Source organism: Ursus americanus, chromosome 3, assembly GCF_024610735.1.
Source record: "Ursus americanus isolate L20-20 chromosome 3, mUrsAme1.1.p, whole genome shotgun sequence".
Lineage (NCBI taxonomy): Eukaryota > Metazoa > Chordata > Mammalia > Carnivora > Ursidae > Ursus > Ursus americanus.
This window is the reverse complement of record NC_142129.1, coordinates 73,806,791-73,822,081: the sequence shown is the minus strand read 5'-3', so window position 1 is coordinate 73,822,081 and position 15,291 is coordinate 73,806,791. Positions and strand designations below refer to the sequence as shown.

At 37.3% G+C, this 15,291-nt stretch overlaps 2 protein-coding genes across 10 annotated transcripts in view; one reads left to right on the top strand and one right to left on the bottom strand.

Moving 5' to 3' along the window:
• The window catches only part of ELAPOR2 (endosome-lysosome associated apoptosis and autophagy regulator family member 2), a 251,496-nt gene extending 239,393 nt beyond the window's left edge, over nucleotides 1-12,103 (bottom strand). For 3 of the 7 annotated variants that reach the window (XM_087861114.1, XM_087861113.1, XM_087861117.1), the window contains exon 1: nucleotides 11,985-12,062. The gene's annotated coding sequence lies outside the window, so the exon portion shown is untranslated. Of the gene's footprint in view, nucleotides 1-3,332; nucleotides 3,392-11,984 lie in introns of all 7 variants that reach the window. The other 4 variants (XM_087861115.1, XM_087861112.1, XM_087861118.1 and 1 more) reach the window with 4 other exon arrangements.
• An 8-nt stretch (nucleotides 12,104-12,111) lies between these two features.
• DMTF1 (cyclin D binding myb like transcription factor 1) overlaps nucleotides 12,112-15,291 on the top strand; it is a 44,306-nt gene continuing 41,126 nt past the window's right edge. For 2 of the 3 annotated variants that reach the window (XM_045793352.2, XM_045793350.2), the window contains exon 1: nucleotides 12,112-12,260. The gene's annotated coding sequence lies outside the window, so the exon portion shown is untranslated. Of the gene's footprint in view, nucleotides 12,261-13,984; nucleotides 14,121-15,291 lie in introns of all 3 variants that reach the window. The other variant, XM_045793351.2, reaches the window with a different exon arrangement.

Here is a 15,291-nt window from a genome sequence, read left to right as displayed (position 1 = left end):
GTATTCAAAGAAGGAAGAGGTAGTCATTTCAGTAGTAAAGGCTGCTGAAAAATTAAGTTAAGTGATAATAGAATATTATTCATTGGATTTAGCAACATGAGGCCATTAATGATCTTTAGTGGGATGTTGGAGGCAGAAACCAGACTACAGTGGTTAAAAATATAGAAGAAGGAATAAGTACAGTCCTGGAAGGGAGACAGGTCAAAAGCACAAAAAAAGAGATTAGCCTTGATTAAGAGAATGAACATCTCTAGAATTGTAGAGAAGGAGGTTAGATAAACACAGGTGACCATATAAGTGGGGGCAGCCCATTGAGGGAGTTCATTCTTAAAAGACTCCATAAAGGTCATTTGTTTAGAGAGAGGGGGAATAAATGGCTATCAGGGTCTGGGGAGCTCTCTCAAGACCTGTTACTGAAGAAATGACAGACACATTCCTTGCAAAACGGTAGTGTATGATATATGTCTTTAAATTTTTCATCAGGACTGAGTTTTTTTTGTTTTTTTTTGTTTTTTGTTTTTTTTTAAAGATTTTATTTATTTATTCAACAGAGATAGAGACAGCCAGCGAAAGAAGGACACAGCAGGGGGAGTGAGAGATGAAGAAGCAGGCTCAAAGCGGAGGAGCCTGATGTGGGGCTCGATCCCATAACGCTAGGATCACGCCCTGAGCCGAAGGCAGACGCTCAACCGCTGTGCCACCCAGGCGCCCCCATCAGGACTGAGTTTTATCTTCTATTTGCTTAAACAACAATACAAAGAAGTGAAATCAACCATCTCGCTTTCTATTTAGTTTTTTTTAAATAAAACACCTAACAATTTATATATTACTACAAAGTCAATATGTGAATGGTAGGAAAACCCTGGTCATTTGTTGCATCCTACCAGCAGTTATAAGCCACTTATCCTAGGGAAATCTAATTTTTAAATACTTCATCCAAATTATTACTTTCTCAAAATGTAGTTGCAGTGGAGAGAGGTAGGAAAGGCCTAAAAGCAAAGGCTTCAGATTCATTTTTGTTTTTAGCCACTGCAAGAGACAGATTGCTTATAGAGTACTATATTTACTGTGACCTTTTCAAATAACATAGTTATTTATAACATTATGTATGAGATATTGTTGTATCATATATTTTTCCTGCAATTGGTCGACAATGGCAAAGCAGCATGGGTTCCTTCTCAGAGGAGATTCTTGTGAAAATTTATTACAGGCTCAAGATCAAGAGTGTTCTCAATAATGATTTCATGGCAGATGGCTCTTTGGCAAAGGAAAAGAAGGAAAAGACTGCAGCATCGTGTGAAAATGGGCTCCTGTTCAACAAAAATAGAGATTATCCAATTATAATGGAAATAGAGAAAGTAGTTTCACCTTCAAAGAATGGCTGTAACAGGCTTATGTCATAGTATACCAGGTTGAACTAACACAGACCAAAGTTTGGCCTAAATGTAAATTTCTGGTAAGAAACGTAAACAGAGGAAAAAGACATTAGTGATACTGTGACTGTGGGAGCCACATATCTTCCTTACTCTAGGTTTGCTGGTATCCGTGTAATACTGCTGCAATGGCTACAATTCTAAAACAGGATTATATGTAATAATACTGTTCACCACTCTGAACAGATGGCTCACAGCAGCTCTGCTTTCCTAATCCTGTTATTCCCAATCTCATTAAATTAAAAATTATATATTACATGTTTTTACCAGGTCCGCCCACTTAAGATGTAGTCATTATAACAAAGGTATTATGCTCTGGAATTTAATTTGATATGGCTATATTTAATACATTGTAGATGTTCTTAAATTGGGTAGGTATTAAAAGACTAGGTTGATACTTCAGGTAATTGTTTTTGGTGGAATTGCTTCTTTGATAAACAGTGTTTTCTGTTGAGTTTGGATTTTAAGTCTAACTATTTCAGGCCAAGAAAGACCTTTAGCTTGCATGTGTTTATATGCATCTGTTGTATGCATGTTAAAAGTATCCAGTGAAACTTTGTAGAAGGGGTTTCCTCAAATAAGTGGCCATATCACCTTCTCCAGTACATAAAGCACTTTGTCCAGAAACATGAAAACAGGCCTCTTCCCAAGGAGTTTCAGAGAAACAAAAAAACTCAAAACAATGCAATTTATAATATTCCTTTCCATATCTATTAGCAATAGACTGACATTTTGGAAGGCAGTTTAAAATAAATTAAGAAGTTATCTAAAAATAGACTACCTGTTAGCTATTTTTATTTCAAGATAAATCTTTTTTTCAATATAAATCTTAGTGAATAATTTTTTTATATTCTAATGCTCTTCACTGAGATGGAATTGTCACCCTAATAAATCCTACTCAATGGTCAAATAACACAATTCTCTCCTGTTTTTCATTTTTTTGTTGTTATAATGGGCAAGACAAATAACAATACCTGACATTTTGGAGCACCTACTATTTGCCAGATATTGTTCAAAGTGCTTTGACTAGAACAAATATTGTTAAAATATCTATACTGCCCAAAGCAATCTACAGAGTTAATGTAATCCCTATCAAAATACTAACAGCATTTTTCACAGAACTAGAACAAACAATCCTAAAATTTGTATGGAAACACAAAAGACCCTGAATAACCAAAACAATCTTGAAAAAGAAAAACAAAACTGGAGGTATCACAATTCCACTCTTCAAGGTCTATGAAAAGCTACAGTAATCAAACCAGCCTCGTATGGGCATAAAAATAGACACATAGATCAATAGAACAGAATAGAAAACCCAGAAATAAGCCCACAATTATATGGTCAATTAATCTTCGACAAAGGGGGAATGAATATCCAATGGGAAAAAGACAGTGTCTCCAACAAATAATGTTGGGAAAACTGGACAGCCACATGCAAAAGAATGAAAGTAGACCACCTTCTTTCACCATACACAAAAATAAACTCAAAAGGGATGAAAGACCTAACTGTGAGACCTCAAACCATAAAAATCCTAGAAGAGAGCACAGGTGGTAATGTCTCAGACATCGGCCAAAGCAACATTTTTCTAGATAGGTCTCCTCAGACAATGGAAATAAAAGCAAAAATAAACTTTTGGGACTACATCAAAACACAAATTTCTGTACAGTGAAGGAAAAAATCAACACAACTAAAAGGAAACCTACTGAATGGGAGAAGATATTTGCAAATGACATATCCAATAAAGGGTTAGTATCCAAAATATATAAAGAACTGATACAACTCAACACCCTAAAACAAATAATCCAGCCAAAAATGAGCAGAAGACATGAACAGACATTTCTCCAAAGAAGACACACAGCTGGTCAACAGATATATGAAAAGATGTTCATCACCACTTACCATCAGGGAAGTGCAAATCAAAATGCCAAGGAGATATCACCTCGCAGCTGTCAGAATGGCTAAAATCAACAACACAAGAGACAACAGGTGTTGGCGAGGATGGGGAGGAAAAGGAACCCTGGTGCACTCTTGGTGGGAAAGCAAACTGGTGCAGCCACAGTGGAAAACAGTATGGAGTTTCTTCAAAAAATTAAAAATAGAACTACCCTATGATCTAATAATCACACTTTGGGTATTTACCCAACAAATACAAAGACACTAATTCAAAGGGATACATGCACCCCTATGTTTATTGCAGCATTATTTACAATAGCCAGACTACAGAAGCAGCCTAAGTGACCATCGATAGATGAATGGTTAAAGAAGGTGTGGTATATATATATACAATGGAATATTATTCAGCCATAAGAAAGAATGAAATCTTGCCGTTTGCAATAACATGGATGGAACTAGAGAGTATAATGCTAAGTGAAATAAGTCAGTCAGAGAAAGACAAATACCCTATGACTTTACTCATACGTGGAATTTAGGAAACAAAACAAATGAGCAAAGGAAAAGAAAAAAGAGAAACAAACCAAGAAACAAGACGCTGAACTCTAGAGAACAGATGGTGACCAGAGGGGAGGTAGGTGGGGGGATGGGTGAAATAGGTGAAGGGGATTAAGAGTACACTTATGAACACTGAGTAATGTATAGAATTGTTGAATCACTATATTGTATTCCTGAAACTAATATAACACTGTATGTTAACTACACTGGAATTTAAAAGCTTAACAACAATATTAAATACAGAGCTGTAGTGTAATTTAAAAGAAGCATAGTGCTTTGATGAAGCAAGACCAATGAGCATTGATCCACTTTTCCTAATATTTGCAATTCAGACTAATTTGATGACTCCAAATTATTTGATTCATATTTTGTCTTAATCCCTCATTAAGTTGTTAATAATGAGCAAGTTTTACAGGCAGTTGCAACAATTCAGTAAATTGGTACTTGAAACAAGAGTTTTTTATGAAGACACATTTTTGAAAAACTACTACAATGTAAGCTCTTCCATTAGAAAATATGTTCTTTGAGGGCAAGGACATTATCTCTCTTGATCTCTACAACAAGAGATCTAAAAGAGTGCTCAGCACAAAGTAGGTGCTCAGGAAGATCTGCAGAATGAAGCCAAGGAATAAGTGTACCACAGATGTGCAAGCTCCTGAAAGCTATAAAGGTTACACATGTTCCTTATTTCCTTCTTTTATTTCTTTCACCGTGTATTCTGTGCAAGGGAATTAGAGGTACATTGAAAAGGGGATAATTCAATGACAAGCCTTCAAATGATAGAAGACTTGTCACATTTGGATTTCAAAGCATATCCCTTTGGTTTTCTTACTGATGAGGCTACCATAGTGTAATACTAACAAATTCAAACCACAGAATTCTTATCTACTGTTGAAGCTACTACTCTGGAAAGAAAGAAAAAAAAATCTTGCTAAACAACAGGGACATCTGCTGGTTAAAATGCAATGCTTCTACCCTTAAAATATTGCTTCTAGATGGACAAGGAGATTCGGGCAATAAAGTAACTCCAAACCTTCTGTTTGCTCACTTTCAGAGCATTCTGTTAAAATACCCTCCTTGCACTACAGTAATAATTAAAGGGAGCATGTATTTTATTCCAGAGTTATGCAAGTAGTGACACTATCTGAAAAACAACTGAGCTCTCTGTAGTCAGTAACTATTACCAAAGAAGAGAAATGGCTAGCTTCCTGATCTTCTGGCTTAAGAAACTAATTATTTTTTATATCAACAAACATTTAAGAGTATATTAAAGTATTGTGCCATATGCTGACAAACTGAAGCAATGAGATAAGGCAGAGGTGGCAGATGGTCCAGCCACCTCTGGTTCCTGTGCTGACCTCCAATCTTAGAGGAGGGGACTTAAAAGACTGAGCCTACCCCTTACTAACACTGTGCTCTTTCCCTTTTATAATTATACGGGCCAGTTGCTTTCTACAAATACACTCTTTCCCATATTAACTGGGCAAATGCTCTCCCATCTTTTACCCCCTACTATGGTGATTTCTTCTCATCTTTCTAGTCTCTGTTCAAATGTCTTCTCAGAATGCCCTACTCTGAACACCCCATGGAAAGCTTACTTTCAGAGCATTCAATCTGTGTCCTCCTTAGAACTTATAAAAATTGGCAAGTATTTACTGGCTTATTGGTATATTATCCCTCTGTCTCCTATGACAGACTGTAAAGGAACAGGTCTTTGAATCTGGGTCCAGACATTCTCCCAATTTTAGTCAAGTAACTTAACTGTTTCATTTTGCACACAAAAAAATTTCAAGGACAGAATGAAAACTTTTATCCTCGCTTACTGGGAGTATCCAAAGTCTTGGTTCTTCATTTTCCTAACTGAAAGAGAAACCAAATTTTGCTAATGTTCTATTAATAAGTCTCAGTAAAGACCTACTGCAAAAGAAAAAGTGAGGAGGGTATAAAGAGGTGGTGACTAGATTGAGAGATAAAAAGAAGTGTGGAGATGAGACACTGACACAAAATGGGGGGGAGAGGAAGGAGCATGACAGGGGTATTACATGGAGTGCCATAAACCCCAGAGAAAAGCCTAGAGGAGGAATGTGAGACCAAAGAGGACCTGGAAGAGTATCATGTGTGGGCCTAATTAGGGAAAGTTTGTTCTTTCCCCTATTAGCATAGGAATCCCCATCAGCTGTCCAGAACTTCTTGAAAGACTTCCAGTGTAGCCCACAAACTGTATTAACATGACTCAGAAACTGTGTAGAAAGAAAATGGACTACCCAGTAATTGTATTTTTCATATACTTTGAACAAAAGCCTTTGCAAACATCTCTTTCATACCATCCAGGACATGAGATAATCAACAGAACCTGCCTCTCAGTATATGAAACACTTTCGTGTTTAAGAAAACTAATTTCATCAATATTTTATCACTGATGAGCTTCAAGAAAGTGTTATAAAAAATCTAGAGTCCAAGAGAGTTAATCATAAGTAGCAAATGCAGCAAATACCATAACTGTGCTGTAAATACTTTTATAACTTCTATTTGGGATAGAACTATTTCTATGATTTTTCTACAAAATATTTAATTCTTTATTAGATAAATCCTAGGATAATATTAAAAATCTCTTGTATTCCCTAGGGATACAGTGACAAAGTACTAAGGTAAAAATAACCTACATGTAAAACTACAGAAAGTTGCCCTAGACTTCAAATTATATTATGGATAGTCCTTACAATCATTATGCAAGTTAAAGATAATATGATGTTACTATAATAAATTTTAGTATTTTTTTTTTTAACTAAAAAAAGATTTTAAGTACATCCATTTCTCCCACCCTCCGCCCATCACCTCTGGCAGCTATCAATTTGTTATCTATATGTATGAGCTTGGGGTTTGTTTTTGGGGGAAGGGGTTTTTTGGGTTTTTTTTTTTTTTTAAGTTTCCACATATAATCATACGGTATTTGTCTTTCTCTGACTTATTTCACTTAACATAATACCCTTCAGGTCTATCCATGTTGTCACAAATGGCAAGATTTCATTTTTTTATGGCTAAGTAATATTCCATTATACACACACACACACACATTCTTTATCCATTCATCCACTGATGGGCACTTAGGTTGTTTCCATAGCTTGGCTATTATAAGTAATGCTGCGATAAATATGAGGTGCATGGATCTTTTTGAGTTTGTGTTTTTGTTTTCTTCCAGTAAACACCCAGAAGTAGAACTGGTGGATTATATGGCTGTTCTATTTTTAATTTTTTGAGGAACATCCATAATGTTTTCCATAGTGGTTGCACCAATTTACATTCCCACCAACAGTGCACAAGGATTCCCTTTTCTCAACATCCTCATCAATGCTTATTTTTTTTATCTTTTTGATAATAGCCATTCTTTTTTTTTTTTTAAGATTTTATTTATTTAATTGACACAGAGAGACAGCCAGCAAGAGAGGGAACACAAGCAGGGGGAGTGGGAGAGGAAGCAGCAGGCTCTTAGCAGAGGAGCCTGACCGTGGGACTCAATCCCAGAACGCTGGGATCACGCCCTGAGCCTAAGGCAGATGCTTAACAACTGCGCCACCCAGGCGCCCCTGATAATAGCCATTCCAACGGTGTGAAGTGATATCTCTTTGTGGTTTTGATTTGCATCTCCCTGATTAGTGATGTTGACCATCTTTTCAGGTACTTGTTGGTCATCTGTGTCTTCCTTGGAAAAATGTCTATTCAGATCTTCTGCCCATTTTTTAATCAGATTGGTTTTTTGCTATTGAAATGTAGGCGTTCTTTACGTATTTTGCATATTAGTCCCTTGTCAGATATATGATTTGCAAATATTTTCTCCCATTCAGTAGGTTGCCTCTTCATTTTATTGATGGTCTCCTTTGCTATACAGAAGCTTTTTAGTTTATTTTTGCTTTTGGTGTCAGGTTCAAAAAAATCACTGCCAAGACCTATGTCAGGGAGACTACTGCCTATGTTTTCTTCTAGGAGTTTTATGGTTTCAGGTCTTATGTTCCCATCTTTAATCTATTTTGAGTTAATTTTTATATATGATGTAAGATAGTGACTGAGTTTCATTCTTTTGCATGTGGCTGCCCGGTTTTCCCAATACTATTTATTGATAAGACTGTCCTTTAAACATTGTATATTCTTGACTTCTTTGTCATAAATTAATTGACCACATATGCATGGGTTTATTTTCGGCCTACTTTGTTCTATTGATCTATGTGTGTTTTTAATGTCAATACCATACTGTTTTAATTAATGTATCTTTGTAATACAGTTTGAAATCAGAGAGCATGATGCCTCCAGTTTTGTTCCTCTTTCTCAAGAATGCTTTGGTTATTTGAGGTCTTTTGTGGTTCCACACAAATTTAGAATTCTTTGTTCTATTTCAGTGAAAAATGCCATCAGAATTTTTAAGGGATTTTGTTGAATCTGTATATTGCTTTGAGTAGTATGAACACTTCAACAATATTAATCCTTCCCAACCATGAGCATGGAATATTTTCCATTTATTTGTCCTAAGTTCTTCCATTCATGTTTCATAGATATCAACACACAGGTCGTTCACCTGCTTAGTAAATTTCTTTTTAGGTATTTTATTCTTTTGAATGCAGTTGTAAATGGAATTGTTTTCTTAATTTCTCTTTCTGATAATTTGTTATTAGTGTATAGAAATGCAACCAGTTTTTGTGTATTGACTTTGTATTCTGCAACTTTAATGAACTGATTAATTCTAACAGTTTTTTGACAGTCTTTAGGATTTTATATATATAATATCATGTCATCTGCAGACAGTGAGTTTTACCTCTTCCTTTCCAATTTGGATGCTTTTACTTCCTATTCTTGCCTAATTACTGTGGCTAAGACTTCCAATACTAGGTTGAATAAAAGTGGTAATAAAAGTGGGTATCCCAGTATTGTTCCTGATCTCAGAGAAAAAGATTTCAGCTTTTCACCACTGTGTATGATTAGCTGTGGGTTTGTCATATATGGCCTTTCCTATGTTGAGGTACATTCCTTCTATATCCACTTTGTTTTTATCATAAATGGATGCTGAATTTGCTTTTAAAATTATATATTAAACTAGTATTAAAATACATTTGTCTTCCCCAAGTATATACTAACTGACTTTGGAAAAGGTATTTATGTAAGAAACTCACCCAGAAAGGGAGAATTAATTATGAGGATGGGCTTGACTTTTTCAGGGAATTAACGCAGACTGGAGCAGAGTGCAGTCTGCAAAATTTGGCAGAGGACAATGGACAGATAAACTATAATTTAGATACCACCCTGTCATGCCTTGGTGAAAAAGAATCCTATATGGTTATGCTTTATGAAAAATGTTGCTAATTAGGAACCACTTCCTCATAAATGTTAACAATTTTACATATGTAATTATTATTTAATTAGAACCCGCTCTGAGAGTAATTGCTTTTCTGGTTACTACACGTCAGGCCCTGTGCAATGCATGCCTACATTATTTTAGGAGGTAGATTTTATTATTTCCATGTTTTGAAGGCAAATGAAACTGAGCAGTGAATTACCATACCCACTACTAAACAATAAAGCCAAGATGCATACTTTGGTGTAACTTCAACATCTATTCCCCAATACAATCCTACCTCATGGTTTTGCTTATAAAAATGAGTGGTATACGTAATACCCAAGTAGGATACAGAGTATCACATATTGGTAATAAAGTCAGATGTAATAAAATGCTGCTTCTGGCATTTATTTTTGAAAATTGGTCAAATGTGTCTATCTTCCAGTTCAGTAAAGACTCTGGAAACTGGCTGAAATAGTTTGTTTTCATTATAGAAAGACTGCAAAGTGTACTTTGTGAGCTGCAGGAGTCATAGTTCAGAGCATGGGCTCTGCAGCTGAGGATTCAATTCTGACTCTATCACTTATCTGCTGTGCACCCTTGCACATTTTTTCACTTCCTTCTGGTTGTCTAAAATAAGATTCATTTGTGATAACTGTACTGATGCACCTTACACTTGTGAACACTAAATGAGTTTAATACATGTAAAGCATTTGACACATAAGCAATCAAAAAATGCTGGCTCACGTTGTCCAAATCCAAAGGCTTATTTCACACTTTCATTCTTTCTTTTTTCAAATAGACTTTTTTTTTTTTTTTAGATTTTAAGATGCAAAGCAAAACTTAGAGAAAGGTACAGACTTCCCATATACCACCTGCTCTACACATGCGTTGCCTCCTCCATTATTAACATCACCCACCAGAGGGATACATTTATTACAAATGAAGAACCAACAATGACACATCATTATCACCCGAAGACCACAGTTCACATTAGGGTTCACTATTGGTGTTGTAAATTTCGTGGGTTTTAATAAAGGTAGAAGCACTTGTATCTAGCATTTAGTATCATAGAGAATTGTTTCACTGCCTTAAATACCCTTTGCTCCATCTATTCCTCTCTCCAGCCCCAAACCTTGACAACTACTGATCTTTTTAACTAACTCCAGTTTTCCCCTTTCCGGAATGTCATGTAGTTTTAATCATACAGTATGACTTTTTCAGATTGACTTATTTTATTTGGTTATATGCATTTAGGTTTCCTTCATATCCTTTCATGGCTTGATAGTCCATTTCTTTTTAGCATTAGCTAATATTCTAGTGTATGGATGTACCACAATTTATCCCTTCACCTACTATAGCACATCTTGGTGTCCTCCAAGTTTTTTGGCAATTATGAAAAAAGTTGCTATAAATATCAGTGTGCAGGTTTTCAGGTGTACTTAACTTTTCAACTCAATGGGTAAATAAGGAGCAATTGTTGGATCATACAGTAAGAACATTTAGTTCTGTAAGAAACTGCCAAACTGTCTCTCAAAGTGACTGTAAACTTTTGCATTCCCACTAGCAGAGTTCCTGTTCCACATTCTCACAAGAATTTGGTGTTGTCTGTGGCTTTTTTTTTTTTTTGTCATTCTAATAGGTGTATAATGGTATCTCATTACTGTTTTGCACTTCTTTTGTGAAACCCAATGTTTATGCCAGAGACATTCTTTTACCCCAAAGAACAGCATGGTTATGTGGACTACTGCTAAAACCATGTACATTTGGCTTAACATGTGACTATGTTTCTAAACCCAATTCACTGTGTAGTTTTGTTTTTTTTTACCACGACCACTCCCATGTTTCTTTGATGAATTACTGCCCTTTTCACAAAGTCTTTCAACCATACTTTGTAGTCAAAGAAAACCACAACTGCACAGAAAAATCATAACATGCTAAGATAATGGGGGAGGGAAATCACTACGCATTATTAACCTCATTAGCTACTTAAGACCAATTTGGGAGTACATATTCACATTCTCTATAGCCTTTATTTGACCTTTACCACTGAGGTGGACTACATTCCCCTCCTAACAACGTAGTGTGAGTCTACACATAGTTGTTGGAAGCAAGAACATTAGTCAAGTGTAACTTTTAAACTTCTGTCATCCCGGCACAGAAAGAAGACTACAACAAACCTAGTTTTATAAACAAGTAAAATGAGATCGGAATCATAAATAGTTGTAACAGGTTCGGACCACTCCACCCTGATTTTCAAGGCCTTGAAATTCTTTAAAAACAAAATCTCTGCCACCGTCTTACGGAGATGCTGAAAGACTGGTCTAGGGGATAGGCCCGAGTATTGGTCCTTTCTAAAAGCTTCCCACGTAACTGAAGAACAACCGGCTTAGGAAAAACAGTGCTTTCAGACTGTAAACTAGAGTGGCAACTTCCTACGCTCACAGAGGACACTTCTGACCAGAACCCCATCACACTCCCAAAGCGCCTAAGGCAAGGCAAACCAAATGTGAGGGGCCAGACTAATTCCCCGCTTTCTTCTCCATCTAGACAAGGCTCTTATTCCGCCCCACGCCCAGCTGTATCCGCTCTGGAGTCTGGCGAATTTATCAAACTCTGCCAGCTGGGCCCAACTGCCCCCCGAGGCGGAAAGACCACAGTTACGCCGAAAAAAGATGAGCCTCCTTTACAGCATCAGCAGCAGAATTGTCGGTACCAAGATTTCCCAGTAGGAAGAGAGAAGAGGAGCGGACCACAAACAACAGCCACACAGACCCTACCGAAGCTCCAATAAACCGGGACTTTTTTCAGGGCTCCAACTTGGCCGGAAGTGACGTGGACAGCCAACACGCAGGGCAGTCCCAAGGGAGAGGAGAGCGGGAGGGGGAGCGTGCGGGGGCTGGGGGCGGGGCGCGGCCGTAGCTCCGTTTCCGGTGGCTCGTCGCGCTCGCTCACTCCAGCTGCAGCCACTCTTGCCCGTGGCTGCTTCCTCCATCCTGGTATTTTTTGGAGCCTCCATCCTGGTTCTTCCAAAGTGCCCGGACCCAAAACAGGAAGTAAGTGCGATGGAACCTTCAGGTCCCAACCGCCGCCAGGGCCGCTCCGCCCAGTGGAGCCTGTCCGGCCCCCTTGTTGCCAGCCTGTTCCCGTCGGCCGGCACAGGCTGTGGGCACCCGGGCATCGCGGGCGGGGTCGGAGCTGGGCCTTCATGACGCTGAAGCTGCCGTCCCCGCACGCTCAGGCCAGGGCCCCCCTCTCAGGGCCTGGCCCGCGGCGGTGGCTCAGGCTACAGAGTGGGGTAGCGAGCGGCCGCCGAGGCGCAGCAGCGATCCGGCGGGGGCGGAAAATGGCGGCGGCTTCGGAGGAGCTAAATGGCGCCGGGACCCCTGGGGGTGGGGTGGGGTGGGCCGGGAGCTTCGGTAGAGAATTGGGCCCGAGAATGCGGAGAGTAAGGAAGCCTTACTTGCTTTCTCTTGGTATTCCTTTTCTGGTTTTTTTTTTTCCTTACCTTTTCGGTTTTATGTGGTCCAGTGAAGGAGAGGTGGGCTTGAGAGAGTTGGGCGGGTCTCGTCTCTCCCCCTCCCCCCCTTTTTTTTCCTTTTACCTTGTTTGCGTCTTAGACTCTTCCATCTTTTGGGATTCGTTCTAGCTTTGCTATTCAGGGCCCATGCAGAGGCAATAGAGGTTGCTGGCTGTAGTATTTCTGTCAGTCTCCCTTAAAAAGGAGAGACTGGGACTGACTGTGGGAAGAGTGTCCTAGTCTAGCAGAGAACCGTAAAAGGCGTCTGCAAAGTAGTAATTGTCATATTTTGCTGAGTTCTGGGGAAGTTTTTAAATTTTTTAATTTTATTGTCCTTTAAAATAGACTTTGTTTTGACCCAATCTCTGGCGTAGATTTGAGAGTAGAGGTGGCCAAGTGCCGTTCTATGCAGTTGAATGATACAGCATCTGTTTTTATAATAAAAATACTCCGTGAAGATAAGGAGAGGGTGATAAATGTAAATCAGGACTCTCTCCCTTTCCATGTTTGAATCTGGAAATTCAAATTAGGTGTGTGGTTGCTTTTCTCGTAACTTGATTCATCGTCGTGTTCCTTCTGACAGTAGGCGAGGCTGCTTGTTGGGACATCCGACAAAATTAGTAGTCTATAGGGTGACTTTCGAATATGCAATGTTTTAAGCATAGAATAATACCATTTCGAAATTTTTTTAATCTTTTACTAATTATATCTTTATTTTTAATTCGTACAAGGCTATTAACTATTTATAGCTTTTAAGCTCCAGTCCAAGGAAGAAAATATTCTTCCATTGTGTTTAAAGTTTTACAAACGGGAAATCTTCTTTTCTTTTTCAGTTAGTTTTTATATTTTTCCGTTAAGATTCTTTGAGCCGGCTTTAAAGTTGTTTCTAATAATCTTTTTTGTATAACTATTTTCTTTTTTAGTAATTTGAATAATTACCACCACTTTAACATTTAAAGATTCTGTGGCGATAAATACCAAAAACTTAGCGTTTTTCTATGGCGGTGTAGTGTTAAGAGCGCATTTATTAGGCTAAGATTCAGAAATTTAGTAAGATTTAGGAAAAAATTATTCAGTTTCTTAACCTTACAAAAAGAATTGTCAGGCTGTCTGAGAAAAATTTGGTATGAGAATAGTTGTTTTTTCATTCACCAGCGACAAAAAATAGCTTGAATTTGGGAAAAAATTACAGTTACAAAAAATACCTTTCATGTGCCACCAAAAAGCTAATTTTTTTTTTTTTTTTTTTTACTATTTTAGTTGATAGGCTCACCCCAAAATACGCTTTTTGGGATTGATCTAGAATCTGCATTTTCTGCGTGAATCTCTTTATTTGCAGTTGAGCTAGATGGTGGAGCCAAAATGCTATTGCCCTGTCTTCATCTACAGTTAATCAGTAAGTACTGGGCATTGCATACTTGCTTAGAACTTTAAGTTCATACTTTGAGCAGTTAGATGAATAAATATATACTGTATAAATGTTTTTCTCAGAACGTTCAGGTTTTAGAAATATTTTGAGGGGAAGCAATCACAAGAACGTTTTGAAGTTAGGATTTGATCTTTGAAAGCAGAGTATGGCTGGGAAATGGTTACTTATAGAGAATTATATCAAAAGAATCTTTTTTAAGTTCTCTTCTTTTTAAAAGTTTTTGTTTTGTTTTTGTTTTTTTTAAGATGAGCAAGTTTTATCTGATTTCACCCTGAGGCAATGGGAGAGAGAAGTGTATTTGTAATGTTAGATATTGCTAGTTTAGTATTGAAATACAAATAAAAGAAGCTTTTCTTTTTCTTTTTTTAATTTACTTTATCTCTCCAACATCTACAGATGTTTTATTAATGTTGTAATAAAACTGTATGCTCTGACAATAATTTCATGTTATTAATAAACCGTTGCTTTTGTCATGCTCCATTACGTCCATTGGCTTAAGTTAACACCTGTGAGGATGAATACCCTAATTCGAAACACTAGCATCCTTAGGGATTTACAGCCTGGCACATAGATGTTAAAAATTTAGGAGGGCTGGGAAGTGTTTCTTAAAGTATTGAGCTCCTGGATCATATTGAACACACATTTATAACTGTTGCAGGGACAGCAAAACTGTAGAACAACAATGAAGTTCAGGAAGAGTTGTCCTTTTTTTGTCTAAGAGGCTACTTATTTAACCTGGAATGTTTATCTTCTCAAAATGGAGTTTTATTTTTAGTAGTCAATTTTCTCTTATTGCCCTCATCTTTAGCACTTTTTCTCCATATAAAAGGTTTGCCTAGGAATTGGTGTACCTCTAAATGCTTTGCAATTTCAGTTGCAAAACTTTTTTTTTTTATCCTCAAATGATAGGAAATGACCTGAGAAAATTATGAACTTACTGTGGTGTTAAGTGATAGATTTATTAAATGTATGTGGCATTTGTTTGCTTTCATGTCATTCTCTCCCCCCTTCTTTTCCTTTTCTGAAGAGAATTCTTGTAATAGAAATCACAATAGGTTTTGGTTTTGCTTTGATTCCATAAAGATAAATGATAAATAAAAGAAGGAACTTGTTTATCGTGTCTGCTGCTTCAGGTTTG